A 24,276-nucleotide genomic window follows, 5' to 3' on the forward strand; every position below is an offset into this window, starting at 1 on the left:
CTGCCGGGGGTTTGGGTACCGTACATGCATGTTCCAACTGGAAGTCCCTATCTGCTCGTCCAACAATGGCGGCTACGGTCGATGGTGACCATGAAAGCAAAGCATAATTTCCGTGGGCTCCACTCTACGTTTGTTCCTGGTTATGTTTCTGCTTGTCAGGACAGAGCCGTGGTGGCATTGTCGATCTGTCTTGAGCTAAAATTGGGATAAACACTCCTGCACATTCAGACATATTCCGACTCGTGGGTACATGCATTACCATCGCCTGGACAGTACAACTCCCTGATCAGTCAGTCGATCAAAAGAGCAATGCGAGTGCACCGGAGATTCGATTCGATCCTTCCAATTTTCAATTACAATCGCCGTCATTACCTTTATGGTTTTCAATTTTCAACTTCAATAAATTACATTCGACGGAACCTTCAATTTTAAATGAGCATGACGACGTGGAAATAGGGCAATGATTCAAAAAGTGTAGGGCAAAAAGTGAGGAAGAGAGGAAGCAAGAGAACTGTTATAAAACGACCACAGAAGTATGATCTTTAAAAAAAGAAGACAAATGTCATGTGAGCAGAAACAAGACAAATGTGGTTACAAAGTCGACAATAGTTCTTTTATATTAAACACTTTTGGACACAATATGGGAAAAATTATTGGAAATAAAAAATAAAAACGAAAGAAACAAGCAATCATTCGTTTTCTTTGTTGCTGGTATAACTTCCTTAAACATTTCAAGTCAATTGCTTCATATGATTTTGTATGCTACAGAGAAATTCAAATTTTGTTTGTTTATACGATATATGATAATGTTTGATTAATATTAAGTTAATTAAATTTTTATGCCTTGTATTTTCTGTATTTTCTGTCTGTAATCAAGTAAATAAAATTTGAGTTTCAAATTAAATCACAGGAACCTGAACTTGAAGTTGGAAATCGCACCAGTAGTACAATGAAATTATCACAACGCATAAACTGCCTTTCCGAAATAACGAACAAGGTAAGTGTTTTCTACCGCAAAATATAACCGATAAATCCTTGCAGCAAAGTTCGTTCAGGGTTCGTTTAGCCTCTGTTGACAAAGCAAGGACAGGCGCAGAAGAACGCTAGAACATGCTTATGAAGAGTTGATTACAGTAGACGGCAACGCAACGGGTCCGTTATGTTGATTACACCTACCCATAGTCCACAAGGACGATTGTGTAGCCGTACACCGTGTTTGGGGTGCTAAAAGTTTACCAATCCGAAGCCTTTGAACTTCTGGCGTGATACAGTCGAAAGGTAATTATACTGTCAAGGATACGCAGGAAAACGGTCAAGGACATAGCTTGTCGCAACTTAGTGTTTGATTACCATTTGAATTTTTAGTTTCTTGATACACAACGCGTTTTTAGAAGCTATCGTTTAAGAGGTAAATGAAGTAGGTGCAAAGTTTTTATGACAATAAAAAAATAAATAAAAAGTATCTCTCATTTTGTACCGCCATAATAAAACATCTAATGCTCCAAACATTCTCGTTGCTGTTACGTACCACACGTTTTAAAAATACAGTAGATAAAATATATCAAATATTACGTAGAGAAGTATCATGACGCATTTAAAAAAAAGTGCTGCATTTCTATATCCACTTTTTATATCTCGCCATATCCCAATGAACCGTGGGAAGATTATGTGTGCACCACCTGCACGAAGCGCATCCTCATCCCGAGCAAGATGCATCACAGAAAAAATAAGCGTAAGACAACACTTACAACTGCTAGAAACCTTTTCCTTCTACGTTATACATTCATCGTTAGTTTGAAATGGTTCGATCTTTGACACTCACACATACGCACATTACATACCTAAAAAATGAAACTTTTTCAAAGCAGTCTGCTCAGTCGGACATACCTAGAAAGAAAAAAAGAGGAAACGGATGGACTATGTTAGTATGTGTGCGTACACTTTTATTTCACAGAAAAAAAGGATGCAGCGCATCCAGCTGCATCTTCTATCGATCCAAAACGGGAGCAATCCTGATAATCAGGACGAAGTCAGGAAGTCACACTTTGAATCAGAGAGAAGGCAGACACCGTCGCCGTTTTCCGTCGAACACGACAGCAGAGATGCGAAGGCAGCAGGTTGCATCGCTATGCTGGAACTAACATGAGATCGAGGAATCAAGAAACGGAACCAAACGGAACGGCCATGGATCGTTTGGGAGAGCACAACAACAAAAGAGTGAATGATGCGTATCCGAGTGGAAACGTGGGAGAATCGGCGATGCGTTGTCAGCAGTGATGGTACTTGGTGGAGGTGCTGGCTGGCGAAGAAGATGCTTGGATGGCGCTTTGCCTCGGTAACCGAATTCCCTCGTGTTGCGTCAAATCATATTCTGAACCTCGGTCAGGGCCCTGATCCATGGAAAACGGTGCACCAACCCAAACCTAACCTCTTCCCCCTATTATTTATTCGACGCGAGACTGATTTTACTCCCTGCCGGCGCACGTCCACGATTCTACGATTCTACAAGTGCACATTTAAGCAAACGGAGCAGTCCGAGGATGACGGAGAAGATGACACGACTTTCTAGGCGGTTGGAAGATTGTTTTCCTGTCGCTTGTTCGAGCGCCTCCTTTTGCAACGGCATCCAAATGGAACGCAATTTTCGCCACACTGACCACGCTAGAATGGCCATGGAAAGGTTGATTTGAGCACAGGCGTGTCGAGGTCGATCGCATTTCCCTGCAAGATTTTCCGTGCCACACCTGTGAGCAGCTCGCTCGGGGCGGGGAGAAGGGGGCAGCACCGAAGGAGTTGGCCGGAACGGCGGACTGTTGTTTGGGATTTGTTTTGGGGTTCGAAGCGAAACGGACCATTCTACTTTGAATGTTTTTTTACCCTACAGCTCGATACAAGATTGCGAACGCGTGGTCATTCGCGCGCAAATCAGAAACAAAGCCAAAGGGCTGCCTTTTTCACTGACCGGCTCTTAATCTCAGCTTCTCGTCGCACTAGAGTTGAAGTGAAACGAAAGATTGACCTTTTTACTCACGGGATCAGAAAATTGTTGAGCGATCAATGAAAATTCCTATGAAGAAAAATGCGTCCAGCTGCACACGGTATGTGGACAGCGTCTTGTTTTGCCTGCTGGCAGCTGCAGCAGCTAAATGATTGAATAGTGCAGCCGTGGATAAATGCGGCAACCAACGACATAATACAACAATTCTACGCAAGTATTTATCTATACACACACTTGTGTTTTGAAATGCTTCACGAACTAAATTAGGTAATTATCTCTTTTGTCAAAATATGATCAATAGATTCACCAAGTATCAAACTTTGCAATGGTATTTGTATGTTTTTTTCATAAATAATTTTACGCCTCACGGCTACATACATACATGAAAGATGTGTGAATAGTGCAGAATTCAAAATGCATTGGTCAATCCTAGTGTGTGTTCAAATAAAAATTGAGTAACATGTTAATTTACTCGCAAACATTACACCGAAACGAAGAACCTGTTTAAGAGTATCTTGAACAGCAACAGACTCTTCTCAAATAAACAATTCAATCGATTTGCTGACTTAAGCACCGGTCGCCGCCTATCTAATACATTAATTAATCTCTTAACTAACAAATAGCAACGACACTCGGATTGAACAGTTGCTAGACCATAGGCGCATGTTTCGCCTTCATTAGGACTCCTGTGACAGGTCGACCGGTCATACGGTTCCATCACCTTGCAACGATGCATCGATTTGCCATTTATACCCGGTGACTATCTAGCAGTTGCTTCGATCGGAAGGCCTTCGGAAACTGCACTTTGGTAAACTGCAATGCTCATGCTACGGACTCAGCTTGGTGGCAACGTATACTGTTTCCAACCCATGATGTGTAAGGCAGAGCGAGACAATCATCGTCAATATGATTTATAATGAATTGTGCAGAATTGCTCAAGTCTAACCGTAAATAGCAGCATCATTTCGTTGGCGCCGTCATTGGCGCATCGTAATCTTCTGCCAGTTGACGGTTTTGGGTGTATGATTGATTCGCCGCCAGCAGCTATTAAACTCTATTGGGCATCTTCCACCTTTACCTAGGCTCAAGACACTTCAGCATTACATTTGCAGCATTGCTTCGAACGAACGTGGCTGTGGCTGATGGTTGATTAGCAATAATTTCATGATTACTCAACAAACTCCGGACGTATCCGGAGGCTTGCTAGCTTTAAGCTGGCATTGTTTTATGTTCACCACGAGTAAGAAACGGAATCTTGAGACAATCGAAACCAATAGAACGCTTGGCTTGATTTGTTTTGGAAACGGCACAAAAAGGCAGCTGGGCTTATTTCCTTATTCAGCAAAAAAAAAAAAAAAACATCGCTTCTAGGCTTTCTGGTTGATTCTGTTTGCTCTACACCTAGAATCTAGTTTAACTGCCCTAGTCGATCCTAGCTACGTCCGACTTCTTTCGACAATCGAGTGGTGGGAGCGATTTACACCTCTACCAGTTCTAATAAATTCATTAAAGTTTAAGGTCGAGCAAGAGTTGCATAAGACGCTCGTAACGACCGTTCTATACCGTTTTGATTCCGCTCCATTCTATTGCCTGTCGATCAACTTGTCGCTTTTGTAACATCTCAAAGCCAGCCAGCCAGCCAGCTCACCAGCTATCCTCATGCTAAGGTAATGCTGGTATGCTTGATGTTTTTGTTTTCCAAGCTGGTAATACCACCTCATCTCATGGGCTGTTGCAAGCAGCTAGGGAGAAGTAGGATATCCGATGTTGCAACATCAAACTCAATAGAACTATCTTAAAAATGGTAAAGAGATCTCAGATATGGCAGTTATTTGACGGCATTCATTCGTTACTAGTATCAAATCAGTAATTTTAAAGGGTTTTCCTATGTTTTCCGATTTTGACAAGACTTTGGTTTAATATATAATAATTTCATTATTCAAACTTTCATATTGAAATTCTGTATTGATTGCAAAAATGTTACTCTCTAAATAATCATTTGTGAGCTTTCTTTCGAAACAAATTCAAAGGTCAGTGTTGGCGAACATATTTGTAGGTTAAAGGGAGCGTAAATTATCGCCATATAGCTGTCGAAATAATGCCAATCGTCTAAGACAAAAATGCAGCCGATGATCTTGGCCATGTTGATGACTTATAGAAATGGACCATTGTAGTACCACACCGGAGATTCCGTTTGATAAATTGTGTACTTTTTTCAAACCTCTCTAGTACACCCAATGCTAAGTTAACATGAATATTTTTCGGCCCGTTTTTCACATTTTGCTTAGCAAGTTTCACATCGATTATTTTTTAAATCTTTTTCTTCTTCTATTCTTTGGTTTGTACGACACTGAAATAGGGTAAATGTACCTATAGTGGTGGTAGTACCAATAGTGGTGCTATTGCTCTAAAATGCGGTTCATAGGGCAAATTAAAAGTAATTAAGTTATTTAAGTTAGTGTTAAATGTTCTTTAGCCTTTCACAAAGGGTTTAAAATTTAAATGAGGCCATTCCGTTACTTAGTGATCGAAAAATCCATTATTTTGTGAAATGGGTCAACATTTTTCCAAAATATTTAGGATTTCATAACGAAACTCATTTTTCTGTTAACGTTCTAAACGACCACATAACCACGCAATTATTAGTTTTTCAACATAACTGTCATGTAATGGTATTGTTTTACTAAATTTATTTGCCTTTATACCATATTTATGCATTTTTAAGTGTTTTTTTACCATAGTGCCATTATAGGTACACAAAACAGGCATGTTCTTATAGTGGTTATAGTTCTAAAATCAATAAATACAGGTCGTTTTAGATTTTTTCGAGGAAATTTTTGGCATGAGGTACTGTTTTCACTAAACAAGCAACAGAAATGATTTTTATGTAGGTAATTTACCAAAAACAGGCCAAAATTCGCTTATCTGGCTGAATGATAAATTGACTTCAAATCAAGCACACTCTTCCGGGTGTAGGTTGACGACAGGTGTGATGCAGTACTTTAGTGAATAGTTTCATCAAGCAAATTTATACATTTTTTACGATCAAATTACGCAAGAAACCAACATTATGGCAGTAATCGTTGCTATTCATACGAAAACAGCTTCGAAACTAAGTTTCATTAATATTATACACCGTTTTTGATGCATCTTTGTTTACCACCACTATAGGAACACAATACGACGACTATAGGAACCATACCACCATTATAGGTACAACGAAGCAATCGCAAAAATATGTAATTTTTCGTAAATTTGATGTGTTTCATGGTAAAAATGGTTGTGATTGCGAAGATAAAACATATTCCAATTGCTATGTGTTAAAATATTCAGAAATTGTCGTTCCTGACACTTTAAATCCATTAAAACACATCGGTACCACTACAAATTGCACCACTATTGGTACATTTACCCTAAGCGTAGTGTCCGATTTTGTTCATAAATCCCCAAGTGGGTGGATTGTTTTGTGCAACTTGGAACAAGTAACAGGGAAAAAACCAACATTCAATTCGTCATGGCTAACAGAGTGGCTAGCTGGGGCTTTTGTCGAAACTGTCAAGGTGAGCTCTACTTCACGCGGTGCCATTTGCAGCATTTTGTTTTATATGCGCTATTCAAATGTAAACGCAACAATATGTTTTTCTTGGGTTACCATGCAAGGCGCACGAGAAAATTCCTTCTCTACTCACAACGCAACAAATACGTTGCCATGAAAAACACTCAACACAGCGACGGAGATAGAACCCTTCAGATAGATTTGCGGAACCATTTCCAAAAGCTCACATGCGAGGCAACGCAGCTCAGGGACAGCGTGTCGCCGTTAGTACAATTCGTTGATTAGATAAAACATGCAGATAAACTATGTAGCACAACGCAAGAAGCAAGCGAGAGGATGGCGCGGAGGGGACGCAGCTGCCGAGGTTGAACGGCAAAGGTTATGTCCACTGGTTTGCAGCTTGTGGAGCAAAGCGGCGATGATCGAGGCAAGTGCAGCAGTGGTCGAATGTGCATAAACTCAATGCATAAGAAGGAGTGGGGGAAGGTGAGTGGGGGAGCAGCTATCGACACATCAAAACAACCGGAGCGGGTGTATGGGGGCGATGAGGCGCGGGAGTCTGTGAGTAACAGAATTAAGGAGGTCAATGTACAAAAGATTGCATAACGTGTATCGGCGCGAAGTGCACTTGGTGTGTGTAAGTTTGCAGTGTCACACTAGTCGCTACCGCCGTCGGGTGAAGTGTTTCATACCATTCTTGCCATTTCCGCCCCTCAAAAAAAACAACGACCACCCTATGCTATGCCATTGCCGCTATTGCTGCTCTAGGGCAGCCTCCATGCACTCCAGCGGACCGTAACACAACCATTTGTACCAGCCATTTGATTGGATAATTGAATGGAAGTGCATTTTACGCTTGCCGCCACCAGTTTGCATGCACACCAACCGATTAGCCCCGGCCAATGAAGTGACACTTTTTGTCTTCTCTTTGCTAGTAGTGCATGCGGAACCACACTCCTACGGCGTCGCCTTGGATGTGTTATCATCACCGAAAGGTACTTCAGATTCCCATGATTGATAATTATAAAATAAACATAAATTTCACACCGGTAAAAGAGGTACTCAATTGTGACTGGCTAGCTTATATGTTTGGAGGATGGTCGTACAGCAAACTGAGCATTTGCGTTTACTGTGTATTCAAAGCTTTGCTCAAACAAACCTTCATAACGTGCATCAACAGGAACTATGTCATTAGTCATACAGATGTACAACATTGCATTGTAAATGTTTTCAATAGAAGAAGTTGGTCAGATCGATAACGAGTCAATAAGTCTATCTTTATTCCTAAAAATTACTTTTGTTTTATCAATAAATTTGATGGAAGTCAAACGGACAAGCCATGCACATTTGACTGATTGGATACATTGCGCGTTTCACTAATGCTGTTGAATATCCCAAAGAGACATTGGATTTGAACAAATATTGACTCCCGTTTCCATGGGCTCAATAACTAGTGCCGGAGGGGCACTGCACTAGCGTCAGCTCAGTTCTGCCTCGGTCCTTCGATGTCAGTCACGGACAATTAAACGGTGTGGTTGCGTTCCGTCATTGTTGCAGAAGCGCGTCTGTACCACCCGTCACACGTGGCCGCAGCTACCTCCTTCAGCTGGGCTCTAGCGATCCCGGACGGGTAAATGTTGTTTCCTTCTTTGCCGCCTTTCTTGCGTTTTCCTTCCAGAGCCAACATTTGTTTTGGAACTGTTGCCTCAGAACGCGTTACTCATCGCACGCACCGTTTACGTTGATAGCCGTGGGAAAATTTGATTCCTTCGGCCGCTACAGTTCAGTGGACAAGTGGACTAGTGCGACGATGACGCCGCCGCCGACGACGACGACGACGACTGTGATAGGCGAAACCTTCTTAGAAGTAGCAGAAGTGAATGGAGGTTGAAGCTCTCCACGCAGCCACGATGACGGCAACGACGACTACAGCAGCAGCGGCAATGAACGTGAAGTGGAGAACAAAACGAGAACAAGATGTTTCAATGCGATGTGTGCGTATGGCACGCACCGATTCGCGCTGTGCAAAAGCGTTGGACTGACCCACACATATGAGCAGAAATTGCGTGATCGTGTAGGAAACCGCGCGCAGACGTGTCTCCGTCGTTACGATTAACATCCTCGGATCGGTAGCTTGCTCGAAGCGGTGTACCTGGCGTACGTTCGCGACGATGGCGGCGAATGAACGGCAGACCTTGAACTTTTGGAAAAAAACAGCATAAAATCCTTCCCGTTGGCTCGATCTCTATTCATCACCGAGATTCGTCGAAGGGTACAGCAGCAGCCTCTAGCGTCGGCTGGTACCGGCTGTTGCTAGCCGTCCTGCCACTATTTGTGGAAGTTCGGTTAGCGGAAGCTTTTTTAAGAGATTCCCCCACTAACAGGCTAATCGCTTGCATCATTTGGGTTTGAATCAATGACCGCGTGTTTGAATTCATGCTCAAATGTTTAGCTAGGTGTCAATGTACCATTTACGCTTTTTTCCAAGTTCTAAATAGGCCGCTAATAGAAGTTTTTTTTTCTATAAATTTAAGAAAACTCAAAAAATTAAGGTTATCCATATGAATATAGAACAAAGGATATCCATTTCACTGGTAGACTCTCATCAAGGGAAATCAAACTTGCACATCAGATCCTTTGTCGTGGTTGGTGCGCCTATCGTTTGCTTTCGCGAGATTGTCGCATTTTTGGTGTCGGTTGGTTTCTTAATTAAGCCTCTTCCTCTCTCGGTCAAGCCCGAAAAAGCGTCAGAGGGAGTTGAAGCATAGAACCATTTCGTTTCGGCTTTTGACTTCATCACCTTGCAAGTCGCCAGGAAATGCTTGGGCCTGGAAAAATGAACGCAAGCTCAATCCACGTGGCCAGTCGGAACCGACACGTTCACGGGGTTTTACGCCATAGCGATCAAACCTTGGCAATGGAACTGCTCTTGAATGCTGCCTTGAGAGCAGAAGATTCTTGATCCGTGGAAATGAACGGAAGCCGGGGTTATCTGGGTTCAGGGTTGCAAAGTGGCCGAGTGGAAAGAGAATTATAAATGCAAAAGTACAGCACGAACAAAATTTTGTAAATTAATTTCAAAGCTTTCAAACGAGGTAAGCTCATACATTTTCACGTTCACGATGCCTTTCCATCCAAATTTGCACTGGTTTTTCGTTGCGCTGTTTTACGTAGAAAAACAAAAGAAAATTTGGTGTAGAATATATGATACTCTTCAAGTGCACATAGTGCCTAGTGCTATGTCTGTTGACCATTGTGTAATGTTCGCTTCTCGGTAAAAATGGGTGTGATAGTCATAATGTTAATGTATCCTTGTGTACGTCCCTGGATCCTGCGTTACAAGGGAATACAGTTTGTTTTTCAAACCCAAACTGTCCTTTCCATAACTTTATATCCAACGCAATACGCATGTGTCGGCACAGGCACTGTATAAAAGAACCTTTTCTTGTCCTTTAGCGGCATGGAAACTTTGTGTGATTGATTGTGCAGAAAAGGTGGGTGCGTTCTAATTAGAACCGTGGCGCGGATGGCGACGGTCAAGTTACTAATGCGCCACACCTCCACCACAACTGTGTTGCTGCGGTGCATAGGCCACCACGCCAACTGGTGACCACGTGTCGAGCCGCGCCCACCAATCTGACGAACCATATGTGTGGTGGAGCTGACGACGGTAGAAAGCAACAAAAACCAATATTATGGCGCACTACTGTTTGCCACACTCACAAGCACGTCAGTAGTGTACGCTCCTAAGCCATTAGAGGTTCTATTTATCAAATCTAAACACAGCCATTCGGAAGGACTAGGGAAATAAAATGGAATACCGAACACATCTAGATGCCGTCATGGTCGTTGATAGGCTCATGCAGACCAGACCGATCAAACCTCCGAGTCACGTCACGTTCACAAGTCACTCGCCCGTAGCCGTTGCCGGTTAATGTACTGCGGTATCGCTATCTGAGTGCGATCGTACTGCGACCGGTCATAATTTCGCACGAGTATGCGCGGCATGCGTTGCTATTGATAATAGCCGCGTGTGTTTGTTACTACCAAGAAGCAGCCATGGGATCGCACACTAGAACTGGTTTCCTTTGTGTCATGTCTGCTGTACTGCTTCGTGCGTCTTGGACGCCTCGTGGGGCACCAGCAGCTGCGGGGTCTACCTTAACTCGAACACACCACCAGCCACATGCAGCTTCCTTTGTGCCTTTCCACAACGGTTTACAAACTGGCGTCCAGTTGTGGTGAAGTGGAAGGGATGCCGATCGGTTCACTGGCAACCTTGTAACCTTGAAATACATCTAGTGTTAGCCGCCTTCTTAGAGGACGGTCCGGGGGTCTATTTAGTTTCCGTGACGTCAGCCCTCGTGAACTAGCGGCTGGGTGAAGGCATAGCAGTTGCGGCATTATGTCATTAATGCAGCATGAGAGTAGGAGCAACTCAAACCTATCGGTGACACGAAAATTTCCACGCTTTTAAATACACTCACAATGTGACTACTGCGAGCTGGTGAACGGATGTGTAACGGTTTAAAGACTTCCTACGTGTGGCTTTACGACGCACGGAGCACCAAGAGCGAAGCCACGGCGAAGTTCAACACGCTGGAGAAAGGCAATGACCTTCGAGTGGAGGCTTCATTAAGTGGTACACATCGAGTGGGGTGGTGTACCCTTTGGCCCCATGCTTCGACAGAGACGGGCAATCAGCTACAGCGAGTCGTAACCGCCGCGAGGGATCGATAGATCATTGGGTCTAATTTTGGTATACAGCATCGTGACGATCATCGCTTTCTGAGCTTGATGGTGTGGCATCTCCAACCACAAGATCGAATTCTATGCCTCACTGTGCCTTTAGACCTCAAAGTCTGCTCTTAAATTTGGATGCCTTCCTGCCGGCCAATCCCATTCTATGCGTGATTATATTTCGCTGAGTAAATGAACGCACGACTCAGACGGTGCTGCGATTTAAGGCATAGAGCGTAGCAAAGCGGACTCCGCGAAGCTATGCTTCAATCGTTTTGCTAGAAGTAGAAGAGCCTTCCGTTTCTTCTTCCTTATGTTGGCCAATCGTCGATTTCGATCGCAACTTCGAAGCGAGTGCTTACGATGAAGCTCTTGCCTCTGCCGACAGCCGTTGAAGGTTACTTTAGTTTAATGACATTTTTTATATGAGCGCATGTTTTCATAACATTGACCTTCAATCGATGCGGTGGTACACCGTATTGAGGCTGTGTTGCGTACCTTATTTTTAGCACGAGCAGCACCAACAGGCGCAAAAAACACATACAGGATTATGCTCGTAGCGTGATAGTGTGGACCAAAACCTAAGAACGACATAATGAATTTCCATTCTTGCCAAAGCTTGCGATTCCTACATTGCGTTACCCCAGTTTATGTAAAAAAGTAAATTATGCCACTTCTGTTACGCTTCACCAGAATAGAGTGTTTGATTTACTATATGCAACAACTCAAAATAAAAATATTACACTATTTTTCTATGCTCAGCTTTGTTCACTAACATAACATGTGTACCTTTGCTATTCGTCTGCTGCGATTGTCATTTTATATATGATTTTATTTCTTATAGAGCTTTTCAGCTTCATTGGCCTCTTAAAGCGATTGTCATGAGAAATAAATTTCCACTTCCGAAACGCTTTTTCTTTAATCCAGAATGAAAAGATTAACCGGTTCCGTGGTACAGTCGCCAATGCTAGCCAAGAGTTTAAATCTCGAATATATCAAGCTACAGGTCTGCAAACCTAGATCTACTTATCGATATTGTGTGCAGTTTAGTGCAGTTTGAAAAGAAATACGAACGCAATCAAAACATTTTAAAAGTATTCCGTATCACTTTCTAATCGAACATGCTGTTAAGTACATCAATAATATAAAAAACGAACACTATCGTATCAAAAGTGAAGAACATTCCTCAACGACAGCCATTTGCTGAGGCACACACCCTTGATGTTGTAATCCCAAAGGGTGCCATCGACCTTAACCGGAAGATCAACGGGTCACATGGCAAATCAGAATGCGTCACCCTACGCTTTCCTCATGCATGTCCCGCAAAGCGTAAATGCTCCCCTCGTGCAATGCTCCCCACTTGATGGAAATCGTGGAATTCTAACTGTTTCTTCTGCAAATAATACTACAACACAAATCTTACGAACGTTTGCGGAGCTCCCGAGCGAGGATCACAAAATATGATCGCTCCGAAAGCGTTGCGCGTGGCTAACCTGCAGCGAGGTTGATTGGGAGCTGAATTGTGGGAGTAAATATCAAACTGTGGGAATTTTCAGCTCAACCTCATTTCGTCTCTCTTTTAACTCACGGCCAGTGCAGTTACAAACGTGCTTGCTCATTTCTTCCCCCATCAGCACAACCAGTCCCCTGAGGATAGTTGCTCTAGTATTTCTGGGCGATACGTCGCGCTTCTTCTGCGTAAAAAGCGTATTTTAAGAGAGTATTATAAAGCAAATGGCATGATTTAGGGGTTTGTAATTTGTATTAGATTTGTATGCCATGCTATACTAATCTATTGTGGTATTGAAACCACAATAGATGGTATACCAATGTGAATCACAAAGTTTAGAATAAAATAGAGTGGAGTTTTGGTTCATTGCCTTTTGTAACACTCAACATATCCATCGGCTTCGTCTGAAGTTGGGAGTTGCTGATCTATGCTACGCGTATTTATAGGCAAATTGAAAATGGTCACATTTCCTGCAAGTATTCGGAAACGGGTATGGTAGAGAACGACTCACATGGTAGTGGTCTATGCTGTTCGGTCTAAAACCATTTATATGGCGGTAAAACCAAAAAGCAAGAAATAAACAAATCATCACCGTTACTGCATAAACGAACAACATTCGTATTCTGTCCTCTACAATATCACCACAAAAATGGTGGAGGCATAATGCTTTGTAATCGACTATCGGAATTCACTCCTTCTTGTTTGCACGGTGTGATCCTCTCTATCACTGAGAAACGGGCATGTTAATCAAACTAAGACAGCCACACTTAATTGAGATATGATGGACTAACCATGCCTATTTCTAGGCCTATTTCAGTTGTTTGTACTTTTGGTTTGACACTCCCTTGCGTATGTTTTTATAGTCGTTTTACTCCTTGGCTGGTAGAAAGATATTTTCATCCGATATTCAATGTTACCCTACTGTAGGTGGTGTGTACAATATGAATATCTTATATCATTCTTAGATTAATCGTAAATTACCTTACTAACTATTGAAGTTTTCATTCCGTCTAGCTATTTTTAGCTCTTCATCATGGCTTTGCTCACCTCACTACAACAAATCACTTCTAAAGCAGGAACATGAAATATCTGCAGATATAGGTACAGTCTGGTTGTAGTCCAGTGACTAGTAGAAATAGTCACGGTTATGTGCGATTTCTCGTCACTACAAAACGGCATTAGTGAATGGTTAAGCAATTGGCTGGGTATCGACCAATCGATAAACGGAAAGGTTCAATGCGATCACAACGTAGACTAACCAGTTAGACCGGAATTACCTTCAGAGCAAAAAAATCGGAGTCCAAATAAATCCATTCACTACATTGGAGGTGACATTATCAACGCTCGACAGACAACAATCTCCATTCGCCATGCTGATATCAATTTAAAGCTAACCGGATGGCGCATAGAATGTTTCTAAATCGGAAAAAGGAAGGGTATCATTGAAAACAAAACAAAAAATGTCACCTTCTAGTTTAAGCTATTTTGGTACAGACACGAAGCCGATCCCTCAAGATTTAGGTATCATTCCAAGCAACTAAACCTATGGAAACTCTTTTAAATCCTGAATGGCAATATTTTACATTTTTAATATCAACTCACTTGTAACTGCCCAGAACGAACAACGGGTCTTTTTGTGCGTTTAATTTCGATTTGACAATCAACCATTAAACTACCGGCGTAGAACGATTTTCAGACACTTACTCAACCGGCATCTCCCGGATGGAGTGGGTGGTTGGGTCAGTTAAGAAATGATGACAGCGAGGTAAGAAAAAAAGCTAGATCAATCCGTGAACACGTTTCTAGCGCAATATTCATCTCATGACTGAACGCTGAGGCTAACCACCCTCGCGCGAACGACCCTTGAGAGAAAGTCACCGGAGCGAGAAGAAAATTCTTTTCTTCTGCCCGATTGTACAGCCCATCCACTGACTCGCCCCTCTCCAGGTCTGGCAGAAGGGGCTTATTTTCTTGGGCACTGCAGACGATCTCATCTCAATTGGCTGGCATTGAAAGGGCACATGGGCTGGAAAACTCACACAATTTTCATTTCAATAGACGAAAAACCGTTCGTTTTCCACCGTTGCTGGTGGGCATTTGGTGCTAGTACCGCTTTCAGGACCCACGCCATCACCCGCTGTCGGCGGTGCTGTTGCAGAGTAGTAGAAGCTTCTATTGCTGCTCCACTATCAGCCTCATATCTACAGGCAACCCTGCGACCGTTCGCCATGGGAAATGAGCATCGGTGGCGCGTGAGCCACTTATTGTTGAGATTCTCGCGGAAGTTACGGTCACGGATGGCGCTTCGTGAGATTTCTTTGCCCGATGGTGGTGAAACTGGCAAGGGTACGAGATGGCTGGGGATAGGCAAACCCGGTCATTATCATTATCATTACGAGTTGCAAATCTATGAAGTACGCACGGGTTCTACCAAACACGACATAACATTGGATTAACTGCAATCAATGGATAGAATGATGGTGTTACAGCTGTAAAAAAGGTTTGCTCAATGTAAGGATGATTCAAACACATGAACAATTTGTCAACGCGATAAGAAGTATAATTTTAACCCTTAAATATATGTATCGTTTTTATAGAATAATCGTTATAATTGTCATTAACCGCTTATAATAACACCGTAACAATAGAATGAAAAATGATAACTGCAGTAAAATTGAATTGTTCAGGTAGAACCATTTTATACCAAAGCGAGCTAAGACAAACAGGAAAATAGTTTCTCCAATTAAAATGTACTGTTTGACTAAAGTTATTTCAACGCTTTCATGCCAATGGTTTCTATTATTGAATCACAATCTCCCCACGATGTAACATTTCGTTCTTTTAAAGTGGGCATACTCCGTCCGTCACACGGATCATGCACCCATAGAATTCTCCTGACGATCAACCTTGGCAATGTGATCATATTACGTCTGTATTTCCGCTCGTTGTGTTTGGAGGTAATTTCGCACATGACTACCGTTCACATTTTTCACATCACATCACCTGCTGTAGCTTCCTCCACCAACCAGCATTCACAGCTCGATCCCGCTCAGCTGCTCAGGGTGCATAAACGCATCGTCATTTACGTTCAGTTGCATAACAATTTACTGACCACATGGCCGTTCAAACTATGCACACACGCACATGTACGTTTTAAGCGACGTCCGCTAGCCGGTGGTGCGGCACGCGGTGATCATGCAAAAATGTATCTGCTATCTACCACCATCTGGCATACTTCTCTCTCCAGCATGCTGAGAGAAGATCAGTCATCCGCCGAATTCATGGTCATATTTCAGTACTGGTCATATTGTAGCAATGGTCTTATACGGCAGTACGAGCTGGTTAATGTGGCTTATCTGGTTGGTAATGAGAGGACCTGATAGTAATACCCATATTGATGTTGCGTAGAGTACTCACGTGACAACATTATTATTTCAAGCACCTTGCTCAGTTCCTTCGCATGCCTTCGCACTGACTCTGACAAGATCATGGATCGTAAGATAGGTCAGTTACTTTCAAAGAAACGGTTACAGATGTAGATCACACTCTTCAGGATGACACAAAGCGGCCATGATGCTCAAATTGGGATAATGTTTGAATTAATATTGTGTTTAAGGTGAGTTATTTGAATATTTTTAATCTATGACCCATTTAACAAACCCTCAAATCATTCCGATGCAGTTTGGTGAATAATTTAGGCATTGAGCTATTGAAGTACTCTCACTATCCAAAATCAACTCTCATCTCGTATTCAACGAACCGAAGATATAAAATGGACCAGGGTTTGTTACCCGTTTGCAATGCTTCGACGAGCGGTACTGCATTCTAATTGAAATTCAATCGCTGTTGAAATGCGCTGATGCAGATCATCGATTTTTAGGAACAGCACACTCCTTATTCCTTGCATTTGTGTACCATGTGCAATGACAGCGACGAGGTATGAATTGAGCAAATACATAGATGCCACACCACGCTATAACATTCGATGTTTCCTACGGCTGAAATCGTTAATTAAGCAGCGAAGTTACCATGTTCAGCTATTGATGTTAACGGCGGTAAATAGCAAAGCATACGCAACGACTCTCGAGCTATATTAAAATGCCTTTTACATTCGTTTGATTGCGATTTGTTTAAACGCTGTAAGATTTTTTATATTGCGTTATTCGAATAACATTTTTCGGAAAAATAATAACAAATAAATGGTTGGCTAGTGTAATTGTGAACATATTTCAATAAATTAAAGAATAAATTTATACATTAAAACTACAATCAAAACAATAATCTCCCGGTAAACTCTTCCTAATGCTCACACTTCCACGAGATAACATCTCAAATATTCTCTCGCATCGTGAAACACGAACAAAATCATTGCGAAAGTAGCGCTTGCGCACCAAGCCTGTTTTGATTGAACTTAGATGAACTTACGCTGGAACCCTATCTAAAGATATAATTCCAAAATTTTCTAAGTTTTCATCATCATTTTACAATTACATCGATGTTTTTAGTAAACAAACTTCTTTAAAATAACGCAATGAAGACAAAACACCAAAAACATTTTACCATTTTCTGACCAAAATATTCAAATAAATCATGATTTCCTCATTCTCTCTCGTTTCGCTTCCAGCAACGTGTATCGTTCTATCTAGCTCACATCTTACGCACATCGCTTCGCACTGCAGCCAGCAGTCAAAGGCGCCGTGGAAAATCGATCGAGCGAATACATAGCGAATGAAACACGTGGTTTCTATTTTTGCACAGACGCAGCTCTCATCAACTCCAAACAGCGCTCGCGCTCTCTTGCTCTTTTGTCGCACGAGGCGCCCATTGCTTATGTTCCGTCTCACGTATGCAAGTAGAGCTATATGCTAACGCTCATCAACCCCTATGCCACAAACGAGTGTGCTTCTAGTTCTCGACGGCGTGTGTGCGGACATATCCGCGATTTCCTTGCCTTTTTGTTCCGGATCGTATCGCAGACAACAAAGGGAAAACTTCGGTATTGCACCAGGTGACTCTAGGTGTTGCCAAACAAAGATGATCCACAAAGAAGAAGCACATAGAACGCAGCGTTAAAAGTGTACGATGTTGGCGGATGTTTTTCTTGCACCAAACCATGTTATCGCGCGACTCTAAACAACTACGAAGTATACCATTTTTTATGTTCCTCGACTACGCATAGTTTCAATGAAAATGTTTATTGATCAAAACAACTGCAGCCAAACGACCGAAAACAAACAAACATTTTATAGATGTCACAAAATATGATCTGCCAACATCGATTCGTACGGCATACGTTCAGTTCAAACCGCGAGGCGCTGGAAATCGCTCGGTTTAAAATTGTTCCAACCCATGTAACCGCAAATCTCAAACGAGTTTTAATTGCCGTTTGAACATTGGTGAATAAACGAATACTAGGCGATACACTACACTAACCTGTCATTATTGATGGCATCCACGGATCTCGTTGACGGTGTCAGCCTTGGTGGGAACGGTGATGCAAACCGCGACCGTACTGATGGTCCTGAGCACGCGGTGCGGTTTGCAGCACAAGGTAGCTGCTGAGGGGCAGACAACGGCATTAGCAACGGCACGTAGACAAACAGGAACGGTGTTAAAGGATTGTTGTTGCCAATCGACGACCTCATACATTTTGTCTTGTTGATCGATTCTGGCAGCGCAGTCCCCCCATTCGGTAAAGTGTGTGACACCGCTGATGCGGGCGATAATTGGCCCGCGCGATATTGACTATGGCGCGAGGTGGACTGTGCTGTATGTAAGGGCCGTTTATTTCGATTCGCCAGATCGAAATGGATGAAAGGATGAAAGTATCGCCCATCACTGACATTACAAAGCAATTGATAGAATGCATGGAAAAGAGCATTCTGGAGGGCACTGGAAGTCGAAGCTCGTCTAGACGTACGCGTATCAGTGCAATTCTGCCACCAGCGATCACCGTGGCGATCACTTGCTTCCCACATTCGATACCAATTGTACAAAAGCTGAGCCTGAATGGTATCAATCAAGCATTGCTGTTCTTCGCGATGCATACGTTGCGTGTTACTGATCCAGTGTCCGTCATAGTTGGGCAGTTGGTTGTTCCCACTTAACCACTGATATTTCGGATCCTGATGGTTGATCGATCGCTCTGTAGCACTATTCCTAACAGCAGTCACTGAGCCAGCCGGGTAGTGCTGCCATGTTATCACACCGGTTCCGTTTCGGCTCGTTGAGTGCGGCACTGACCGCGAAGAGCGCGACATTAATGCAGGCGACCGTACTTGCTGTTGGTGCTGATGCTCCCGCTGCAAGTACAGCAGCAAAGTTTGCAGCTGCTCTACACGCGTTATTTCATTGTACAGCAACGAAGCATCGCTGATAAAACTGTTGGGCTGATATAAGCGTTGCTGTCTCGTGTAAAACGTGCTCGTCGCCGGATATCCATGCAAGGAGGCTTGAAACAAGGAACGCTTATCGCACACGTGCCTGACGCGAGGTTGTATTGATTCGTTAATGTTTTTAACCATCCCGGTTGTTTTTGCCGTGAAATTAGCCATTGTTTCGGTTGGCGACAATTGACGAGATATATTAAACTGCAAAGCACAACACACTAGCCGGAAAGGACGCGCGTCGATACTATACTTGTACCAAAGTATCCTAAAAGATTCTGAACAAAAAATGACCGATTCAGTCTTTTACTCTCCACTACCGAAAGCGATGCAAAACACTGCTTTCGCGAACACGGTTCGTGTTGGATTCAAGGATACTGTCGTCTGTGTTGCTGCCGGTACCTACCAAGTGGCATCGTAGCATTCCTACCCAAACCGCCCAGCCATGTGTTCTTCTCTAAGTTCCACCAAACCCATCCCTGGCGTGCTGGCCAACGTCAACATTGCCATCAGTATCATCCACTTCGTTCACCGCCGTCATCGTTGTCGGTCGTTTTTTCGGTGTGCATGCGATCTGTTCGTACACGGAAAAAATACTAATAACAATAATAACGGAAGAGCTTCTCCAGACCCAGACGACGTCATTGCCACCGTACCAAATGGACGTTGCTCCTCTGTTCCCAACGTTTTGTTCATTTTTCATATTGCATGCAGCGCGTGTCCTGGCTGCTAAGGCGAAACTTGCACAGCTGAAATGCTCACAGGATCGATGGTGTTTTTACCGCCAGTCGGTGTCGTGCCGAACAGTGAGAGTACATTTCTTTGGTTGCTCTTAGTAGCGGGAGAAGAGAATAAGGAGCATTCATCTCCTTTTTTTTCTATCAGATGTAGTGTACATGCAATAACAACAAAAGAATGCAATGCTACTGGAATGTTTTGTTACTCGGGCAGGTACTCATATACTCATTTCAGATAGCAAATAACAATTCCTTAATCATGCAAATATCATGAGAAATGCATTGAAAACTTCGTAAAAAAACATTTTATTAGAATGCCAGTCATTACAAAAGTAAACGTTTCCCATACGTTTCGCTCTATTTAAGAAAATACTTTCTCAGTATTTTCATCTCCTGAGATTTTGTGAGGCACCGGATCCATTCATTAGTAAATCCCGAGAGGTAATAAGTGATATTTCTTTAATCACTAGAGCACACCTAAAGAATTACACAAAAACGAACGTTTCTACAGATAGTGAGAAACGAAGAGAAAACGAAAACTAGAGAGACAGAGAGAGAGAGAGAGAGAGAGAGAGAGAGAGAGAGAGAGAGAGAGAGAAAACACGGACATGGTTGATTAACCATCTCCTACTACCTTGCCAGTACCGCAGTGTGAAGAAAACGTTAGATGTGACTGGCAAAAGTTTTATCACCAATGGACATACGAAGCGAACAATGCAAAACCACGGAAACGGTTCATATCATTTTCTCCTTTCTCTTGGCCCATGTACGACGGGTTCTCTGTTTATCTGGGGGAAGATTTTCTACTCGCTTGTGATGGTGCCATTTTCTTCAGTTTCTCGACACCTAAGCCAGACACTAAACATACCAGATACTTTAGCTTATGTATGATACGCTATGTATATTGTCTTCTTTGCATCTTCAGGCAAAATTGTTCCTTCTCGCTTGCAATGCTGAAGGTCGTTGAATCGAGTCTCGGTACAAAATAGTTGCCGTCTCGGAGAATCGATCGAGGTTAATGTCAGTTCAGGATACATGTCTAGCATGGTTTGGTTTTCGATCCTTTTTTTTCATATATTTGATAAAACTCTCAGACAGCTTACTAGACAGTCTTCCACTTTCCAACAGACAACAAAGCACAGATGTTAATCACAAGTATCGTAGATCTTCCTAATTGTAATCAATCATGTTTTGCTTTGCTGGAATATAAATTCAACTAACTTACCTTTTAAATTTGTTTTCTTCCTTCAGGCATAAATTGTTTTGTTGAAAGACGGAAGTTAATAGCTATCATCCCTCGTATGACACTCATAAAATATTATCTGGAATACAAATTAAGTAGGAGTAAATTTAATACGTTAGTAAAATAATCAATGTTTTATGCGGTAATATATTACTAGTATCATTAGTTTTCCTAGAAATGTGTTGTCTTTTAAATGATTTTGCTTCATTTATTATCATGTAGAGATGCAACTCGTACGACTTAACAACATGTCCGTCATGGGTTCAAGTCCCGAATAGACCGTGCCCCCATACGTAGGACTGACTATCCTGCTATGATAACAATAAGTCACTGAAAGCCAAGCTCACTTCACTAGTGGGTACAGGGCAGGCCTTGACCGACAACCGTTGATGTGCCAATGAAGAAGAAGAAGAAATGCAAATGATATTGTATCATTCAATCAGCCGTACCGGCGAACTCGTTCGTTCCTGGGAACGTTTGCCGCGACGCTCATTTTCACTCATTTCATAGCCCTCTAGATCAAAATTTAGAAAACCGTATAGCTTAAATACTGGCCAACCTAGTGGTACAACCCTGTCCACTCATGAGCGATGAATGTTTCTCGTCGAACGAGTTCGCCGGTATGGCTGAATATCTTGAATATCTTATTACTGATTAAAGGAATAGGAAAGATAATCATGCAAAAGAAATATCGCCAGCATCAAACACTTTTATTTACAAGTTTTTACAAGTTCTTTTTAATGTATAGAAGCTTTCATCAACATATAGCCTCCACACCAAATGAACATAACTTCCAAAAAACAGTCTTTTTCCCTTGGTACTACAAGGAACCAGGAATGGAATGTAACCAGTTCTTATTTATTTATCGCAAGTAACCTAGCAAAACGGTTCACCTGCATCAACATAGAAACAAATCAGAAGAAACTTGTTAAATGTTTTCGGAAATAATAGTACTAACCCCACACAGCAACATGGTAACCTGGATTGCAGGTGTTTTCGTTTCATTTTAGCAAATAAACACAATCGAACGCATTCAGTCGTGGCAATTTCCTGTGTGTACTACACACAAAAACAACCCTGCTACTCAAATTATCCGCCATAAACGTAGCGACAATAATAACATCAGTAGCTAACGCTTTCAAACGAAATGCAAAATGCATTAACGTATCAGCATAAAACAATTATAAATGGTGCATTGCAAAATGGTGATACTACAGACAGGATGTGTTTTTCTACTTTCTCAAACACTATACCTCGTCCGTTTCCCGATCCCGGATGGTCTCTCACTATTGGCAGCGTTTAGCACAGGACCTCATGCCTTTGCTTTCCACAGCCCACAGACCGATCTTTGGTTTTGTGTTGCCGAAAAGGCTTTCAAACCCGTCCGCAGTGTCCTTTTCAGTGCTAATCAATGTTGCATAAAATGAAATAATGCCATCGTTACAATCCACTGATTTCCACGCACTCGTGAATTCGTTGTCCTTGCGGGGGTCCAAAATACCGTTCACCGTCGACGTCCCGCATCCCTTCCTCGCGCCCTTTCTGACTGCCACGCATCCGTCCCACATGGTAACTAAAATTATGGAGAAAGTATAGCTTTCCAGTCCAGCGCACTATTATCCTGCTCCACGGTTCGGCAATATTATCGTTTCCGTGTGCGGTACTCTGCTCGGCCCCTCGCACAATCATGCTTGCTGGGGTTAGAATAGTTATTTAGTACTACAAAACATCGTACTTCCCCTGATAGTGGTGCAGCCAAACAACAGCAGAAAAAGCCGAACAAAAAATAATAATAATCAACTGAAAAACGAACAGTGCTCATATTGTTTGACGCGTTTTCGCCATGACACCCGCATCATTCTTGCACGCACACACATCACCACTGTTGTGAAACGACATTTGTCCTACAAGCTGGTTATTAAATTGTACAGCAAGTTCTGAGCAAAAGGCTTATATCTGAATGGTTTCTCTACCAACGTTGCGTTTTATTCTATCCAACCAATGATACAATTCATGAAACACTATTCAAATTACTGACATGTTTTATAGGGATTCGCTTGTTGATGAATGGATTTGATATAACATACATGTCCTGTGTAGATATTGTCCCGGTGATCTTCGGCTAAAATAGAAAAGTCAATTTTAACATGGCCGGACTGGTTCGATTCTTATATAGACCGATGATTCTTGCAGCAGCGTCCGATTGCGTGCTAATAAGTTTGTTAAGTTTGTTTACGCCAAAAAGACGGAGCAGAACGTCCAACGTTATTTTAGCCAAGATTGTAATTTTAATAGACAAGCAATTAGTGAATTTCCTTTAAGACTAACCGTTTTGCTATCAGTAATACCCACCCAGATACTAAAAGCTACTAAAAGTGAAGGTGCATGCTACGGTTTTACAGCAGTTAAATTGATTACACAACATGTTTTATGGGTTTTTATTACCAATATTTTTATGTATTTGCAGGTTTGCTGTTTTGTTGCAGGCTGGAGGCGTCTGTGGACATTCTTGTATAATAAATATAATTTACTAATGACTGAATTTACATTCATGCGAACGCCAGTAAAAATGGATGCAAAACTAAGCCATGCATGTTTGTGTCGTGCCGCCAGCTATGGTGCATTGTGCCGCTGCAACAAGACGGCAATCGTGTCTCTTTATACACTGTATGAAATGTTCACCTTGACACACTTCGACGTCGCTGTCGCAAGATGCACGAGTAGAAAAAGTTCACAGGGTACCCTTGGTAGGTACGAGACCAACATTGACCCGGCCATTGGTAAATGGGGAAATGATGGCATTACGATGAAGTTTACGCCATTTCTTTTACACTCTGTACCGGGGGGCAAGACTACGATGCCAGAACAGCGACAGCGTAGACTTCCTTCCCTGCGCGGATCATTACTTTAGGCCGCAGGTCTTCTTCATGCTATTAATGTAATGCATGGGCAAGTAATGAACGGTGCATGGGAGTGTCTCGGCCTCTGACGCCGATACTCTATCCCTTGAACGTGATCTGTACGGCAAGACTCTCACTTGCATCATAAAAACAATACAAACCATCAGTATTGCCCTTGATCTCGCTGTGTCTGGTACATGTTCCCC

At 42.4% G+C, this 24,276-nt stretch overlaps 1 protein-coding gene across 3 annotated transcripts in view; it reads right to left on the reverse strand.

Annotated features, from left to right (window-relative positions):
- LOC1279618 (protein gustavus) overlaps positions 1-24,276 on the reverse strand; it is a 109,628-nt gene that overhangs the window by 38,947 nt on the left and 46,405 nt on the right. For all 3 annotated transcript variants that reach the window (XM_061652998.1, XM_061652997.1, XM_061652996.1), the window contains exon 4: positions 21,153-21,249. The gene's annotated coding sequence lies outside the window, so the exon portion shown is untranslated. The remainder of the gene's footprint in view (positions 1-21,152; positions 21,250-24,276) is intronic.

This window comes from Anopheles gambiae, chromosome 3 (assembly GCF_943734735.2).
Source record: "Anopheles gambiae chromosome 3, idAnoGambNW_F1_1, whole genome shotgun sequence".
NCBI lineage: Eukaryota > Metazoa > Arthropoda > Insecta > Diptera > Culicidae > Anopheles > Anopheles gambiae.